Genomic DNA, 17,752 nt, shown 5'->3' with positions numbered 1-17,752 from the left:
GCAAATGGTATGTTGGCCTTTGTAGCGAGAGGATTTGAGTACAGGTGAGGATATGAGGATATAGAATGCAAAATATGGTAACAACTCGCTTCGCATAGCCAAGGACCCTGTCAATCTAAAATGGAGGATCCTGTCAGCATAAAATGGTGGTGAAATGTCGACATCGCTGAGTCACTTGCATATTGTAAGAAATGATCATGTTAACTCAAGAAACTGTGAAGGCAGCAGGAAGTAAAATAAAAGAAGCTAAACTGATCTGTGGCTGCTAATATGGCTGGCACCCACGATGTCACACCTTGCTGGTGGAAACAGTGTAGGGCGGAGTGCAGAGGTTATACAGACAATAGGCGATCAGAAAACACATTACCATGATTGCAAACGCATTACCATAATGATTAGGTGATCGTGAAACCATTACCAGGATATTTACTTAACTATAAACCATTCAGTGAAATGTGGCTTCTTTGTTTCATACTGCCAGGCCAGGAAATCAAATTAAATGTATATGTGTACAGCTCGGGATTGGTGCAGACTGTACGATGTGTTAATGTCTTCTCAAATGCAAGTATAATAATGTGGCACACTGTATGAAAGATTGCTTGCTCTGGTTTAACCTGTCGGACTCTTCTGGAGTCAGGACTGTGCTGTATCAGAGTAAGTCTCTACTACCCCTCCAGCAACCCTCTCTGCAACCAGTCCCCCATTCACTCCAGGAATACCCCCAACCACCTTACCCGATAGTGCCACAGGCGTTACTGATCCCATAAGTAGTCGGACCCGGTTACAAACGGCAGGACAGACAAACTCTGTGCCAAATTATACTCCTACCCGGAGTGATAAGAAAAAGAAAAAGAAGGAAGAAGAGAAACGGGAAAATAAGAAAAGAGTCAGACAGTTAGTTCAACATAAATCCACTCAGGAAAGCGACACTGAGTCATGTAGTGACTTTACCGATTCGGAGGATGATTTATCACCTCCTGAGGATCATGAGTCAGAATCAAAAAATCATTCCGGTAACCCACCCAGGAACCTTCCAGTGAGAAAGATGCCAAACCCAGATCAGGCTACTGCCGCAGCTAACCCCACCATAGATGTATTCTTCCCATGGAAGCCTAATGAATTAATGTCTATCCTAACTAATGCGCCGGATCACCACAAAGCGCCTCAAAAGTTTGTGGGCTTTTTACGAACCACCATTCAAGTGTACAACGCTGAATCCCGAGATTTATGGGCTTTAATCCAACAAGTACTGACCCCCTTGGAACATACTCGATTCTTAACTCACTTGCGACATGCTAATCTGGCAGCCCTAAATGTGGCCATGGGGAATGACAATGATAGAATAACAGCCATGCTTACGGCTGCTAGTCAAACACTTCAGAAGCCTATTAACATATCCAATGTCCTAGATACTAAGCCAAAGAAAGATGAGGGACCTGAGGAATTTTTGGAGAGATTCTGTGAGGTTTATCAGGGACAGTCGGGGGACACCAATTATCAAGGAGGAGCCAATTCACCCCAATTCTGTGCCATTCTGATGAACTGCCTTCCGGCTGCGGTAGCAACCGCAATTAAAACCAATAATATGAACTGGGCAGAAAATAGCCGAGCTCAAATTACTAGAGCCATAAAATATTATTGGAAAGAGAGTAAAGGTTTGGAGAACCAACCCCAGAAGACAATAAAAACAGAATATGTCGTGAAGGAAGTCCCAATTCAACCACACACGATAGACAGGACAGGGTATCAGATGGAACCTCAATACTGTACCCCGGGATGGGTAGACTCTCAGAATTATGGATATTACACTCATCCAAACGGCCCCGATGCTACTGCATACGGCCAACCCTATGCCCCTCCACAACAGAATTACGGAGGAAGAGGAAGGGGTAGAGGACAAGGACGGGGATACCAAGGTCCAAGACAAGGGCAGTGTTATAACTGTGGAGAGGATGGCCACTGGGTCAGAGACTGCCAATCCTTAGCCTCTGGAGACCCACCTAGGAGAGGCAGGGGAAGATGGAGAGGAAACAAAGGAGGACCTAGAGGAGGCAGGGGAGGATATACCAATTTCTCCCAGAACAATCCATTCCCACAGAATTGACTAGCTAATCTAGTGGTCAGCACTTTACATTCGGACCGAGAACCCTTATTAATGTTGCAAATCCAGGATCAATGGTATCCCTTTTTAGTAGACACTGGAGCCGCCATGTCCTCTGTCCAATCGGACCTTAAACTTCCCTGATCCAACAAGACCCAGGAATTATCAGGCTTCCAAGGTCAAATGACCAAGTATGCTATGTCAGAACCAGTTCAGGTGACCTACAAAAATCAATCTGCAACCCACCAATTTGTAATAGCTACCGGCTTGGACTGCAATTTAATGGCCAGAGACTTACTATGTGCATTCCAACTCAAACTTGATTGTGGTGATGAAGGAATAGCAATAGGACATTGGGCAAATAAAAGGCAATGTTATGTTTCGACTACACCTCAATGGTGGTCGCTCGACCTCAATGCATCCTCCTATCATGTGACACTGGCATATGATCGAAGTGGAAAGGATAGGACCCTTGAGGAGTATTTTAAAGATCAGGAAGGTACCGAATGGACAATCTACCTCAAGGCTGCAGTAACTGGACCTGAGGGAAAAGCAGAGTTTGTGCAGGTTCCCTTACACTTGTGGAAGCAGCCTTCGACAGTGGCCCCTCATATCACACGGGAAGTTAACCAGCCTTTCCATGCCAAAGATTTGGGGCCCATGGTAAAATGAGCGATCGATCAGTCAAACCCTGAATGTCACCAACCGCAACAGTTACCCGGAGGTCTGATGGTCCAATTTTACCAAAACCCTGAGCCTAGCCTGACAGTGGTGCAGCGTCATGTAGGGAAAGACATACTGGAGTATGTGAATCCACAGGTATGGGCAGAAGACCCAACGCATGTAGGTCTAACTGGCATAAAACCCATTGAGATCCCAGTGAAGGAAAATGTGACCTTGCCGACGGTACGACAATACCCTTTGAAACACCAAGCTCTTCTGAGTATAGACAGACTCATTAAGGGATTGTTGGAGCAGGGGATTTTGGTAACTTGCCAATCCAGTTGTAATACACCCATCCTGGCTGTTCCGAAGCCTGGTAAGCCTGATCAGTTCCGCCTAGTGCAGGATTTACGAGCAATAAATGCGATTGTTCAGCCACTTCATGCGCTAGTACCTAATCCAGCACACACCTTGGCCTCGATACCTGCTGATGCTACAGGTTTTGCGGTAGTCGATCTCCAGCACGCCTTTTTCTCCCTGCCATTGGCCACTACTAGCCAATACTTTTTTGCCTTCACTTACAACGGTCAGCAGTATACGTGGACTCGATTACCCCAGGGCTTTGTGAATTCACCTACCCTGTTTTCGCGGTGCCTTCAACAGCAATTACAGACACTGACATTAAATTGTGGCTCCAATCTGATCCAGTATGTGGATGACCTTCTCATTGCTAGCCCTGATGAGCTAAGTAACAGAGAGGACACTATTCAGTTGTTGAACTATCTCTCAGAATTAGGATATGTGGTATCTCCAGCGAAAGTATTGGTGGCTCAGAAGACAGTTACATTTCTTGGAGTTATGTTATCAGCCGAAAACCGCAGTTTGGAAACTAGCAGAATACAGCCAATATGCGAGACGCCAACCTCTAAAACGGCCAAACAAGTCAGGCAGTGGCTGGGAATGGTTAATTATTGTCGACAGTGGATACCTAATATTGCAGTATTAACCAAACATCTGACTCCCTACACGGCTAAAGAGGGAGAGTTTGAGCTGGAACTAGAGGCACAGCAGGCATTTGAGGAATTAAAACAGGATCTGGTCCAAGCACCAGCCCTGGGACGACCCCTGTATGATAGGCCATTCCAGTTATATTGCACAGTAATGAACGATTGCTCAACAGCAGTTCTGACCCAGAAGCATGGAGATAAGCATCGACCGGTAGCTTATTATTCATCAAAACTGGATCCGGTAGCCTTAGGACATCCCTATTGCACCCAGATCCTTACAGCCATCTACAACAGTCTACAGTCAGCTGCTAACATGACACTTCAGCAGGACATTACTGTGTATAGCTCTCACTCAGTCACTGCGTTATTGGGGCAATTGCAGACCCAACACCTGACTACCGCCAGGCAAAATACGTATGAAATATACTTACTGAACAATCCTCGGCTAGCATTTAAACACTGTAGCACTATCAACCCTGCCAGTTTCCTTGCACATCCGCCCTCCGAGAGTGATGAACCAAGCCATGATTGCTTAAACCTCATTAAGGATGATACCTCAGTCCGACCTGATCTGTCTGACACTCTTATTGCAGATCCCGATATTACCATGTATACGGACGGCAGTTCTTCAGTTGATGAGATGGGAAAACGAATTTCTGGTTATGCAATTGTAAATCAGGAAGGTGTCACCTTAGAATCAGCAGCCTTTGAATCCCCTTTTTCTGCCCAGCAAGCCGAACTGTTTGCACTCATACGAGCTTGTACTTTGGGAGAAGGATTAAAAATCAATGTACATACAGACTCTAGATATGCCTTTGGAGTAGTTCACGACTTTGAACAATTGTGGAAAAATAGAGGTTTTCTGACCTCTTCGGGCAGCCCGATCTCTCACCGTCAGTTAGTCTCAGATCTCTTGCAAGCCCTTTTACTCCCCAAACAGATAGCTGTGATTAAATGCTCTGCCCATAATACTGGCCAAAACCCGGTAGATATAGGAAACCGCCGCGCTGATGAGGCGGCCAAAAATGCTTCTAGGAGTCACCAAATGATTGTGCCCCAAATGATGAGGCAGACTAAAAATTCCAAAAAGAATCAGTCTACCTCGGAAAAACTAATGCCAACCATCCAAGAGGTGATTAAGTTGCAGGAGGACGCTCCTGGTAGTGATAAGCATTTGTGGAGAGAATTGGGATGTGTATATAACCCTTTATCAAAACTCTGGACTACTCCCGCGGAACAGACTTGCATGTCTGATGAGCTAGCTTTATGGGTTATTGAATGTGTACACTTTGCAACTCATTGTGGTGCCAGGGCAGTGGGTGATTTGCTTCTAAGTACTTGGTGGCATCCAAGGCTTCAAGCAATAGCACAGAACATTAGCGATCGATGCCTGATTTGTCAACAACACAACCCTGGAAAGGGAGTGCCTTGCGAATGGGGAAAAACCCCTTTACCTGAGGGTCCCTTTGAGACCCTGCAAATGGACTACATTGAGTTGGAAAGATGTCAGTGTTACAAATACGTACTTGTCATTGTAGATGTATTTAGTAAATGGATCGAGGCATATCCAACCACAGACAATAAAGCCTCTACTGTTGTTAAGGTATTGCTGAGAGAGATCAAAGCTCGGTATGGTATTCCAACTCGGTTAAGTTCTGAAAACGGTCCCCACTTCACTGCCGAAGTGAACAAGGAACTTTGTACCCAGTTGAACATTCATCAGCAATTGCATTGTGCTTATCAACCACAGGCTGCAGGACTTGTCGAAAGAACCAATCAGACTCTGAAGAACAAACTTGCTAAACTGGTAGCCGAAACCGGCTCCACTTGGTTGAAATTGCTTCCTGTGGCTCTCTTTCAGATCCGCACCACACCAACGGGTAAAGCACGACTTACACCTGCTGAGATTATCTATGGTAGACCACTCAAGACTCCCTGGAACCAAAATGCTCCTACAACGGTGCATTTTCACCATATGACTGAAGAAATGACGACCTATGTCTTGGCTATTACTAAGGTTTTGCACGGGCTGCATTCACAGGTCCGTGCTGCATATGGTGAACTTCCTGACTTATCCGGTTCTCTAAAAATTGAACCAGGTTCGTATGTGATGGTTAAGAACTGGACTCGTAAAAGTCTAGATCCAAGGTGGGAAGGTCCATATCAGGTCTTACTAACAACCCCGACTGCAGCTAAGGTCGAGGGAAGAAGCGCATGGGTGCATTTCCACCACTGTAAATTGATTGAAGAAACCAATCAAAAGGGGGGGAGATAATCAGTAGTAAATCAGTACAGTATATAGTAGATTTTAGAGATAATCAGTAGTAAATCAGTACAGTATATAGTAGATTTTACGAACAATCATTAATTTTATTTTGATTGATCAGCCATTGATAGGAGACTACAGAACTCGTGCTCGGCCTTGATAGAGGTGACTGCAGCTTTTACGAGGTCTGGTGTTGTGTTTGGATTGTTCTGGCCTGCTGAAATCATACTCTTATTATACTTATTATACGATTTTAATTTTTAATTTTAATTTTTAATATTTTAAGTTTTAATTTTGATTGTGTGTAAGCCTTTTATTTCACAGATTAACAACCGCTAGGGGACCATCTGCTTAGCATCAAGTTTCGGAGCCGGGAGAAAACAGCATCCCAGGCGGGTCGGAGCCGAGTGCTACAAAGAAGAAAACACCACCACAGGCGGAGCGCCCACTGAAGACTGAAACCATGAAGTTGCTGCTCGTTGTTATTGGACTTTTTGGACTATTGTGCCTGACTCAAGGCGATACGGACAAATCACAGAAGAAACGTGAATTACTTACCAACACCTTTCTGCACATATCATATGAATACGCCAAAAGCTATAACTTAACAAGCTGTTGGGTTTGCAGTCACATTCCTATCCATAGTAAAAGAGGGATTCCCTTGAGACCCATCCCGTTCAATGCCACAGAGATGGCGGAGTGGGTCATGCGCCAGAACGCCAGCGGCGTTTATAAAGATTCATACAACCAGGAGGGCGACAGGGACAAATGGAAGTTGGCAGGTTACGACCTAACCACTTTCCAAGGGTGGTACCAGCCTAATTATAATCGGAACAGCCAGCCTCCAGCCTTAGTCCTTACTAATACTTCAGGAGTTGGTAGGCCGAAGGGGCCAATATGTTTAACGAAGAGTGTGCCCGGAGGTATAGAAGTAGGACACAGTAAATGTTTCCAAAATGTTAATGTAACAAAATGTATTCACACCAGAGGCTGTGGCCAAGATTTCTTCCAATTAGATCATACCAGAACCCCCAATAGGACAAGTGGGGGACCATGGGAAGGAATGGAAATCAGATGGGGATGGAGGATTCGTGAGGCATTAGACGACAATTTAATCGCATATAATGGGACCTATTTTATATGTGGTCACCAAGCCTATCCATGGTTACCCCGGGATTGGACGGGTTCGTGTTACTTAGGTTATGCAGTACCTTTTATTCACCACTTGAATAAGATTGGGGAACACCACGAATTTAAGAAACACGTGACCAAAAGAGAGCTAGGAGCTTTTAATCGATTTTTCGGCGTAACAAACCCTCCCTATGGAATAATGAGCTTGATGGATGAAACAAGGAATCGGGCAAGGCTACTAGAGATAGTTGCCAATGACACTGAGGAAGCTATAGCAGACATGAGTGCCGAAATGATAGCCATTAGAACAGTAACCCTCCAGAATCAAATGGCCTTAGATTACCTCCTTGCAGCACAAGGAGGAACCTGTGCCTTGATAGGAAGTGAGTGCTGTACTTATATCCCTGATAGCTCGGAAAACATAACCAACATTGTCAAACATATCCGGGATGCAGTAAGTCAGTATAAGAAACCTAAGCCAGGGGATGACTGGTTTGATTGGATCATTGGAGGATGGCTAGGATCAATGGGACAAACTCTGCTACATGGGCTAGTGGTGGTACTTGCCATAATTATGTGCATTTTTCTAGTTTTCACGCTGATTAAGTGTTGCTACAATAGGTTAGGAGCAACTGTAATTCCAAGTCAATTGGTACAAAGGAAAACATCAGAAGAAGAAATTAAATTTGAGAAGGAATTAATGGAGGAGGAGTATAATAGACTCAATAAGATAGAGATGGACCAGTAGGATGAAGCCCAGAATCACTGGGTACCTTAGATGGTTATCATGGAATGATAAAAGGGGGGAATGAGGATATAGAATGCAAAATATGGTAACAACTCACTTCGCATAGCCAAGGACCCTGTCAATCTAAAATGGAGGATCCTGTCAGCATAAAATGGTGGTGAAATGTCGACATCGCTGAGTCACTTGCATATTGTAAGAAATGATCATGTTAACTCAAGAAACTGTGAAGGCAGCAGGAAGTAAAATAAAAGAAGCTAAACTGATCTGTGGCTGCTAATATGGCTGGCACCCACGATGTCACACCTTGCTGGTGGAAACAGTGTAGGGCGGAGTGCAGAGGTTATACAGACAAGAGGCGATCAGAAAGCACATTACCATGATTGCAAACGCATTACCATAATGATTAGGTGATCATGAAACCATTACCAGGATATTTACTTAACTATAAACCATTCAGTGAAATGTGACTTCTTTGTTTCATACTGCCAGGCCAGGAAATCAAATTAAATGTATACGTGTACAGCTCGGGATTGGTGCAGACTGTACGATGTGTTAATGTCTTCTCAAATGCAAGTATAATAATGTGGCACACTGTATGAAAGATTGCTTGCTCTGGTTTAACCTGTCGGACTCTTCTGGAGTCAGGACTGTGCTGTATCAGAGTAAGTCTCCCGGGATGATGGAATAAAAACTGTTGAACTCAACCAGTATTCGACTCAGTGTTTGTACTGAACCAGATTGAGGACCAAAAGAATCCGTTTCAACACAGGAACAAGGATGTCTTGCTGCAGTTATACAGGGCCTTGGTGAGACCACATCTTGAGTACTGTGTGCAGTTTTGGTTGCCTTATCTGAGGAAGGATATTCTTGCCATGGAAGGAGTTCAGCGAAGATTCACCAGGCTGATACCTGGGATGGCAGGAATGACGTATGAGGAGAGATTGGGTCGATTGGGCTTGTACTCGCTGGAGTTTAGAAGAATGAGAGGGGATCTCATTGAAACTTATAAAATTCTAACAGGACTGGACAGACTAGATGCAGGAAGGATGTTCCCGATGTTCGGGGAGTCCAGAACCAGGGCTCACAGTTTAAGGATAAGGGGTAAGCCATTTAGGACAGAAATGAGGAGGAATTTCTTCATCCAGAGAGTGGTGAACCTGTGGAACTCTCTACCACAGAAGGCAGTGAAGGCCTATACATTAAATATATTCAAGAAGGAGTTGGATATATTTCTTAAGGCTAAAGGGATCAAGGGGTATGGGGAGAAAGCAGGTTCTGAATTTGGATGATCAGCCATGATTGCATTGAATGGTGGAGCAGGCTCGAGGGGCTGAATGGCCTACTCCTGCTCCTGTCTTCTATGTTTCTATAGTGCAACCTCTACTTAACCTAACGGGAGGAGGGAGAGCGGCCGCTTGTCGACCGCCACTCCCTCAGCAGCCCAGCGAGGAACTTGTTGATCTGAAGCTGCTCGCGTGGCCCCGCGCGCTCGTCCGTGCCCATGGATTTGACAGTGGCACGGAGGGAGCCGACGAGCAGCGCCAGATCTGACCATATGTCTAGGGCCAGCCAGATTTTGCCAGGGCGACCCCGGCACACAGCCAGAAAGTCCCGGAGTTCCACAATAGGGATGAGGGGGGACTCGGAGGGGGGCACGAGGGTATCCGCCACCTCACTGGCGATGGAGTCTGGCTCGTCCTCGGTACCCTTGGCCGGGTCCCCGTCTTCCTCCGGGAGGTTGCCATCAGCCGGCCCCGCCTCTGTTCCCATCCCACCCCCAGGATCGGCGGCAGAGGATTCCTCCCTGGGCTCCTCCGGAGGTGCCGGGTCAGGAGGAGGCAGCGGTTTGGGGCCCACCCCCCGCCCCAGGCACCGGGGTGCACGGGGAAACCGGGGAGTACACTATCCCCAGTTCCCCCAACACCCCCGGCGCCAGCATCGGAGACGGAGTCAGGGGGCCTTCCCCCTCACCGCCATCAGCCACCGACCCAGCGGACTGGGGAGCATGAATACATTCCTCGGCCACGTCGAGCAGCGCCTGTGAATAGTCAGGACTGTCCTGGGTGAGCCCAGCCTCACTGGCCTCGCCCACCCCAGTCTCCAGGGCACCTGACATGGCGAGATGTAACAGTTCTTGTGTTATTTTCTCCACGGGTAGACACGCAGCCCCCTCCCGTGCAGGGTCCCTTCCCCGTCCCCGGGAGGTGCAGGCGGGACAGACTCATCTGTCGTACCCTCCCGAGGGACAGGAAACTCCTGCCGAATACAGATGACGGTAACGGTAGGGGGGGGATGCAGCACCCATGGCTGGCGACGATTCCCTCCGTGAGGAGGGACATTGTCTCTCGTGGTCCTCCTCCTCTCCCAGGGACTCGCGCCTCCTTTTTGTTATTTTTCCTTTCAGAAGGCTTTCGATAAGGTCCCACATAAGAGATTAGCGTGTAAAGTTAAGGCACATGGGATTGGGGGCAAGGTATTGACTTGGATAGAAAACTGGTTGGCAGGCAGAAAGCAAAGAGTTGGAATAAACGGGTCGTTTTCCGAGTGGCAGGCAGTGACTAGAGGGGTACCGCAGGGATCGGTCCTAGGACCCCAGCTATTCACAATATATATTAATGATCTCGACAAGGGAACTAGATGTAATATCTCCAAGTTTGCAGATGACACAAAGTTTGGTTGGCGTGTGTGCTGTAAGGAGTAGGCCGAGAAAATCCAGGATGATTTGGACAGGTTGGGTGATTGGGCAAAAGCATGGCAGATGCAATATAACGTGGATAAATGTGAGGTTATCCACTTTGGTGGCAAAAACAGGAAGGCAGATTATTATCTGAATGGCAATAGATTGGGAGAAGGGGAAGTGCAAAGAGACCTGGGTGTCCTTGTGCACCAGTCGCTGAAGGTAAGCATGCAGGTGCAGCAGGCGGTTAAGAAGGCAAATGGTATGTTGGCCTTCATAGCGAGAGGGTTCGAGTACAGGAACAAGGATGTCTTGCTGCAGTTGTACAGGGCCTTGGTGAGACCAAATCTTGAGTATTGTGTGCAGTTTTGGTTGCCTTATCTGAGGAAGGATGTTCTTGCCATGGAAGGAGTTCAGCGAAGATTCACCAGGCTGATACCTGGGATTGCAGGAATGACGTATGAGGAGAGATTGGGTCGATTGGGCTTGTACTCGCTGGAGTTTAGGAGAATGAGAGGGGATCTCATTGAAACTTATAAAATTCTAACAGGACTGGACAGACTAGATGCAGGAAGGATGTTCCCAATGGTCAGGAAGTCCAGAACCAGGGGTCACAGTCTAAGGATAAGGGGTAAGCCATTTAGGACAGAGGTAAGGAAGAATTTCTTCACCCAGAGAGTGGTGAACCTGTAGAATTCTCTACCACAGAAGGCAGTGGAGGCCAATTCATTAAATATATTCAAGAAGGAGTTGAATATATTTCTTAAGGCTAAAGGGATCAAGGGGTATGGGGAGAAATCAGGGACCGTGCACTGAATTTCGATGATCAGCCATGATCACATTGATTGGCGGAGCAGGCTCGAGGGGCCGAATGGCCTACTACCGCTCCGATCTTCTATGTTTCTATGTTATGGAGGGACACGAAGGCTGGGAGACCTCCATATCTACTGAGGCCTCCTCCTCCGCTCCCTCCCATTGCGCGGGTTGCTCGGGTCACTTGAGCCTGAGCCCGGTCGCAGGTCTTGATTTTTCCGCCTCAGCGGTTGCGATCATGAGCCCGGGCACGAGGCCGCCCAAACTCCGAGACTCCGCCGCCACCAGCGCAAGGTATGTGGGCGTAAGTTCCAGCAGATCGTCCATATCCATGTGCTCACTGAGGGGACCCGCCCTAAGGTGCTTCATCTTCTTCTGCACCTTCCCTCTGTGTGGATGCTCTCCCTCCCCCCCGCCGGAGGCCGTGATGGCTTTGGCCTCCAACATCGACCGTGCATCAGGTGTTGAGAACGCGTGGACAGGATCTGGGGGAGGAGCGGCGATGGCGCCAGCCTTGACTGCCTCAGATGTTCTGACGGCCTTGGAGGTGTGGCACTTCTTTCGTACGTGCCCCACCTCCTTACAGGCATGGCACCGCACACTGTCCGACATCCAGAAGACGCGGTAGGCAGCCCTCTCATGGCACATGACAAAAGTGCCCTCGGTATCCTCCTCCTGTGCCAGCTGAACAAAAAGCTGGCGCCGGAAGGAGAAGACGGCAGGAGGCTGGCCTCCCTGCATCCGATCAGGATCGGTGTGATCCCCGACCTCACCTCCCCCAGCTGACGTAGGTGGGGGAGGAGGAGCTCAGCCGAAACAAAGGGCGGTACATTTGATAAGAGGATCCGCTGCATGGTGGCCTCGAGAGGATCCACCGGCAGGAAGGTCCCGCCCACGGTGAGCCCCTTGGTTACGGCCAGGGACACCGCCCGCTCCGACCCCAGGAAGAACACAGCCTTGCTGTATTTTCGAGGCGGCAATGATGGCTGAAGGGCCGACAACCCCAGCCATGGCCTTCACGCACGCCTCGATAGTCATGTTGAGTTGGGTGTAGCTCTTCACCCCGTGTTTTTTAGTGAGAAGGCGGAAAGGTGACGGGGCAGCAGAAGCAACGGGAGCAGCCGTGGCCGTGGCTTCCACACTTGCGTATGATCTTGCTGGCCCCGTCACCGGCGATGATGTGGTTGCCATCGTGGGGTGCTTATTATAAAGGGCTACACCCACCCCAAATCACAGGCCTGGTGATCTTAATGGCCTCAGTGGTTGTTTTCCCTGAGCAGAGGGTGATTTAAAAGTGAAGGCACACCTCTCCCCTTGTTGATTAAATTGGGAGAGGGGCCTTCTCCCCTCTGCTCAATGGGCAATTAATGGATATGAAGTGCCTCTTTAGAGAGAGGCAAAGACAGAGGCAAAAAGAGAGAGAAAGGGGGGTGGGAAGGAGGGAGGCCGCAGGGGCTGGGTCTCCACTCAAGATGGTGGGTGGGTGCTCGAAGGGGTGCACTCTCTGAAAAAGAAGTCTCTATTGATGGTCTTCTTGTGGGGGGAGAAGATGTCTTCACCTGGGAAAATAAAGCTGGAGATGCCCAGGCTCAGTCCACCACCAGGTCTTAATGATGTGATAATTAAATGATGACTTCACCTGGGCAGATCCAGCTGTCCCAGGTCAAGCAATAGGGAGGGGTGTTTGCTAGTGGTGTGTGTGGCCTAGTTTTTACAAGAGCCACTCACACACACTCCTAGATGTTTTCTTCTCCTTCTTCTTTCCTCCCCCCACTTAAATACAAAGTCTTTATGAGAGTGCACCATGAAACACCCACCTGTAGAAGTTTTCCAATGGCTCTCCTCTGCCCAGATGTAGGATGTTCGTTTTTCTCCCCTCTCTCCCTCTCCTGTAATGGTGACCAGTTGGGGAAGCAGTGATGGAATGGCTTCCCTTTGTTGTTAGCTCTGGTCTGGTCTCCTGGTCTCTCCTCTCCTCTGGCACCCCAATAGTAGCTGCAGCAGCAACAGATGTGGTCTCTCCTCCTGGACACAGAGAGAGAGAGACCGCTCCTCTCCCCTCTCCTCTCCTCCCCTCTCTTCTGGCACAGCAGCAGCACAAGATTCCTGGCTGGCTATCAGGGACCTCGGGGTTCATGAACCCGCCCCTGAGCTCTCACACCTGATGTGTCAGTGGCTGCTGCCAAGCTCCGCGCATGCTCAGCTCACACTGCCCGGGTAATTGACAGGAGCTTCCGACCAATAGGAAGAGCAGGGCGGGGCTGGAGGAGCGAGCCGGCAGCAGGTCCTCCAACCAATCGGGGAGCCCGAGGGGCAGGACTAGCACCGGCTGATTGTTTGATCCGCAGAGCAGCGAGTTTCTCCAGTCCCTTGTTCAGGGCCCGGGGCCAGGGGAGGCTGTGGGCCTTTATTCCCCTTATTGGACACAAGGCGCTTTGTCTCACAATGGGATGTCTCAGGTTTACTATAGGCTATTAAAATTCATGAATAAAAGCAGATAAATTCATGGAACAAAATATTTAATATTTGGGAGTAAAAATACTGTTATTTTCCTCTGTGGAATTTGTTAGTTTCAGACAATAACAACAACTTCTATTTATATAATGTTGAAAAAACTTCAACGCGCTTCATGGGAGCGTTATAAAACATAATTTGACATTGGGTACAAACCAAACATATTCCCATAAGGAGGAAAGATGGGGCGTCCAAAGCTCGAGCTCCCTGGATGACAAAGGATGTAGAGGTTAGAATATGAAAGAAAGACTTGCATTTATATAGCGCCTTTCATGACCACTGGACATCTCAAAGTCACTGTTGTAATGTGGGAAACAAGGCAGCCAATTTGTGCACAGCAAGCTCCCACAAACAGCAATGTGATAATCAGCAGGTAATCTGTTTTTGTTATGTTGGTTGAGGGATAAATATTGGCCAGGACACCGGGGATAATTCCCCGACTCTTCTTCAAAATAGTGCCATGGGCTCTTTCACATCCACCTGAGAGAGCAGACAGGGCCTCAGTTTAAAGTCTCATCAGAAAGACAGCACCTCTGACAGTGCAGCATTCCCTCAGATCTGCACTGGAGTGTCAGTCTAGCTTTATGTGCTCAAATCCCTGGAGTGGGACTAGAACCCACAACCTTCTGACTCAGAGGCGAGTGTGCTACCCACTTTTTTTTCTTTTTTATAAATATACTTTATTGAGCACTAGCTGGAGTGCCCGGCGGTGCCGAGGTTTTTGAGGGCATGTTGTTGTTGGAAGAGAGAGCGAGAGACTGGGGGAGAAGAGAGAGACTGGGAGGGGGGAGAGAGCAACTGGGGGGAAGAGAGAGAAAGAGAGAGAGACTGGGGGGAAGAGAGAGAAAGAGAGAGAGACTGGGGGGAAGAGAGAGAAAGAGAGAGAGACGGGGAAGAGAGAGAAAGAGAGAGAGACGTGGGAAGAGAGAGAGAGAGAGAGAGAGAGACTGGGGGGAAGAGAGAGAGAGAGAGACTGGGGGGCAGAGAGAGAGAGACAGGGGAGTGAGAGAGAGAGAGACTGGGGGAGAAGAGAGAGCCGGGGGGGGAGAAGAGAGAGACGGGGGGGGAAGAGAGAGATGGGGGGGGAAGAGAGAGAGAGACTGGGGGGAGAAGAGAGAGAGACGGGGGGGAAGAGAGAGAGAGAGACTGCTGGATTTAGTTCGGGATTAGCCTGGAGAGAGAGGGGGGAAGGAACACCTCAGGCCTGGCCGATGGACCCCTGCGAAGGAAGGAAGGAAGGAAGGAAGAAGGCAAGCTTCCTCTCCCTCTCCCACCCCCTCACTCTTTCCCTCCCTCATGCTCTCTCTCTCCTCCCCCTGTCTCTCCCTGCTTTACTCTCTCTCCCTCCCTCCCCTCTCCTCTCCCTCCTTGCCCCTCTCCTCACCCTCCCTCCCCCCTCCTCTCCCTCTCTCCCTCCATCCCCCTCTCCTCTCCCTCCCTCCCCCTCTCCTCTCCCTCCTTCCCCTCTCCTCTCCCTCCCTCCCTCTCTCTCTCCCTCCCTCCCCCCTCTCCCCCTCCCCCTCTCTCTCCCCCCCTCTCCCTCCCTCGCTCTCCCTCCCCGCTCTCTCCCTCCCCGCTTTACTCTCTCTCCCTCCCTCCCTCCCCTCCCCCTCCCCCTCTCCTCTCCCTCCCTCCCCCTCTCTTCTCCCTCCCTCACCCTCTCCCTCTCCCTCCCCCTCTCCCTCCCTTCCCCTCTCCCTCTCCTCTCCCTCCCTCCCCTCTCCTCCCCCCCTCTGCTCTCCCTCCCCCTCTCCTCTCCCGCCCCCTGTCTCTCCCTGATTCCTTTCTCTCCCTCCCTCCCCCTCTCTCTCTCCCTTTCCTCAGAGCCTGGACGCGGTGACCCGAAGCCCCATGTGCGGATCAGCGCCTCAGGGCCGGCCGGTGTGCGGCCTAGCGCGTGAGGCCCAGCCAGACTCACCTTAGCTCAGGTCGCGCTCCGGGCCGCCGCCGATGTTCACGCGCGCACTGTCTCCCGCCCCGCCAGCCTTTACAAAGATGGCGGTGATGGCTACGCCCGGCTCAGTCCCACCCCGCCAGCCTTTACCAAGATGGCGGCGATCGCGGGGCAGGCCCAGCGGGACGGGAGGTGCCTAGCTCGGGCGTGGCTGGCGAGGAGAGGCCAAGGCTTTGAGGTCTGAGGCCTGCAGGCAGCTCATCCACCGCCGAAGGGGGGAAAGCCCGAGTCCCCTTTGCAAAAGGATTTATTTTTCTTTTAAACCAACGTTTTTTTTTGCTGAAATCTATATTTCAAAATAGACACACAGAAAGTGGGAAAAATAAATCAATAGTTAGGAATCAAGATGGCGGCCACTCACCTCAGTTCAGAGGATTAGGCCCACACACACATGCAATGAAACGCACCCCATGATGCACCGATTGGTCAACCATCAGGTTAATCCCCTGTACGATTGGTCAACCATCACGTCACTCAACGCTAATGAGCGGAATGTTGCCGTTTTTTTGAAACTTTTTTGTATACTGTCCGGACAATTTTTGTCTGACCAAAAGTAAATATGCCTATTAGACTCCCTGAATGATAAGCTTTCTTTTGACATAACATATGTGTAGGTACGCTCTATAACTTTTGATTGTATAGCCGGACAGACAAACAGACAGACAAACAGACAGACAAACAGACAAACAGACAAACTCTTTTATATATATAGACTAGCTGGAGTGCCCGGCGGTGCCGAGGCTTCTTCGAGGGCATGTTGTTGGAAGCGAGAGAGAGAACAACTGGGGGGAAGGAAGAGAGAGAGCGACTGGGGGGGGGAAGAGAGAGAGCGACGGGGGGGAAGAGAGAGAGCGACTGGGGTGGAAGAGAGAGAGCGGCTGGGGGGGGAAGAGAGAGAGCGACTGGGGGGGAAGAGAGAGAGCGACTGGGGGGAAGAGAGAGAGCGACTGGGGGGAAGAGAGAGAGTGACTGGGGGGGAAGAGAGAGAGCGACTGGGGGGGAAGAGAGAGAGCGACTGGGGGGAAGAGAGAGCGTGACTGGGGGAAGAGAGAGAGCGACTGGGGGGAAGAGAGAGAGCGACGGGGGGAAGACAGAGAGCGACTGGGGGGGAAGAGAAGGAGAGCGACTGGGGGGAAGAGAGAGAGTGAGCGACTGGGGGGGAAGAGAGAGAGAGAGCGACTGGGGGGGAGAGAAGAGAGAGCGACTGGGGGGGAAGAGAGAGAGAGAGCGACGGGGGGGAAGAGAGAGAGAGAGCGACTGGGGGGAAGAGAGAGTGAGAGTGGCTGGGGGAAGAGAGGGAGAGAGCGACTGGGGGGAAGAGAGAGAGCGACTGGGGGGAAGAGAGAGAGCGACTGGGGGGAGGGGGGAGTGGAGGGGGGAAGGGGAGGGGGAGGGGAGGGGAGAGGGAGTGGGGAAGGGGAAGGGGGGATGAGTGGGGGAAGGGGAAGGGGAGGAGTGGGGAGGGAGTGGGGGGAGGGAGGGGGGAGGGGGAGGGGGGAGGGGGGAGTGGGGAAGGGGAAGGGGGAGTGGGGGAAGGGGAAGGGGAGGAGTGGGGGAAGGGGAAGGGGAGGAGTGGGGAAGGGGAAGGGGGAGGAGTGGGGGGGAGGAGGGGGAGTGGGGGAAGGGGAAGAGGGGGCGATGAGGGAGGGAGGAGGGGGAAGGGGAGGCAGAGGGGGATGGAGGGGGAGGAGGAGGAGGGGAGGGAGGGGGAAGGGGAGGGGAGGGATGAAGGGAAGTGGGAGGGAGGGGGAAGGGAGGAGGGCGAAGGGAGAAAGGGGAGGGGGACAGGGAGGGGAAGGGGAGGGAAGGGAGGGGGATGGGGAAGGGGGGAAGGGGGAGGGGAGGGGAGGGGGGAGGGGAGGGGGGAGGGGGAAGGGA

General features: G+C 50.4%; 1 pseudogene; it reads right to left on the bottom strand.

Annotated features, from left to right (window-relative positions):
* The window catches only part of LOC147118804 (uncharacterized), a 56,112-nt pseudogene that overhangs the window by 34,367 nt on the left and 3,993 nt on the right, over positions 1–17,752 (bottom strand).

This window comes from Somniosus microcephalus, chromosome 4 (genome assembly GCF_052327205.1).
Source record: "Somniosus microcephalus isolate GS21.2 chromosome 4, FLI_Smic_1.0, whole genome shotgun sequence".
Taxonomy (NCBI): Eukaryota; Metazoa; Chordata; class Chondrichthyes; order Squaliformes; family Somniosidae; genus Somniosus; species Somniosus microcephalus.
Note: the sequence above shows the minus strand (reverse complement) of the source record. Positions and strands in the feature narration are given on the sequence as shown.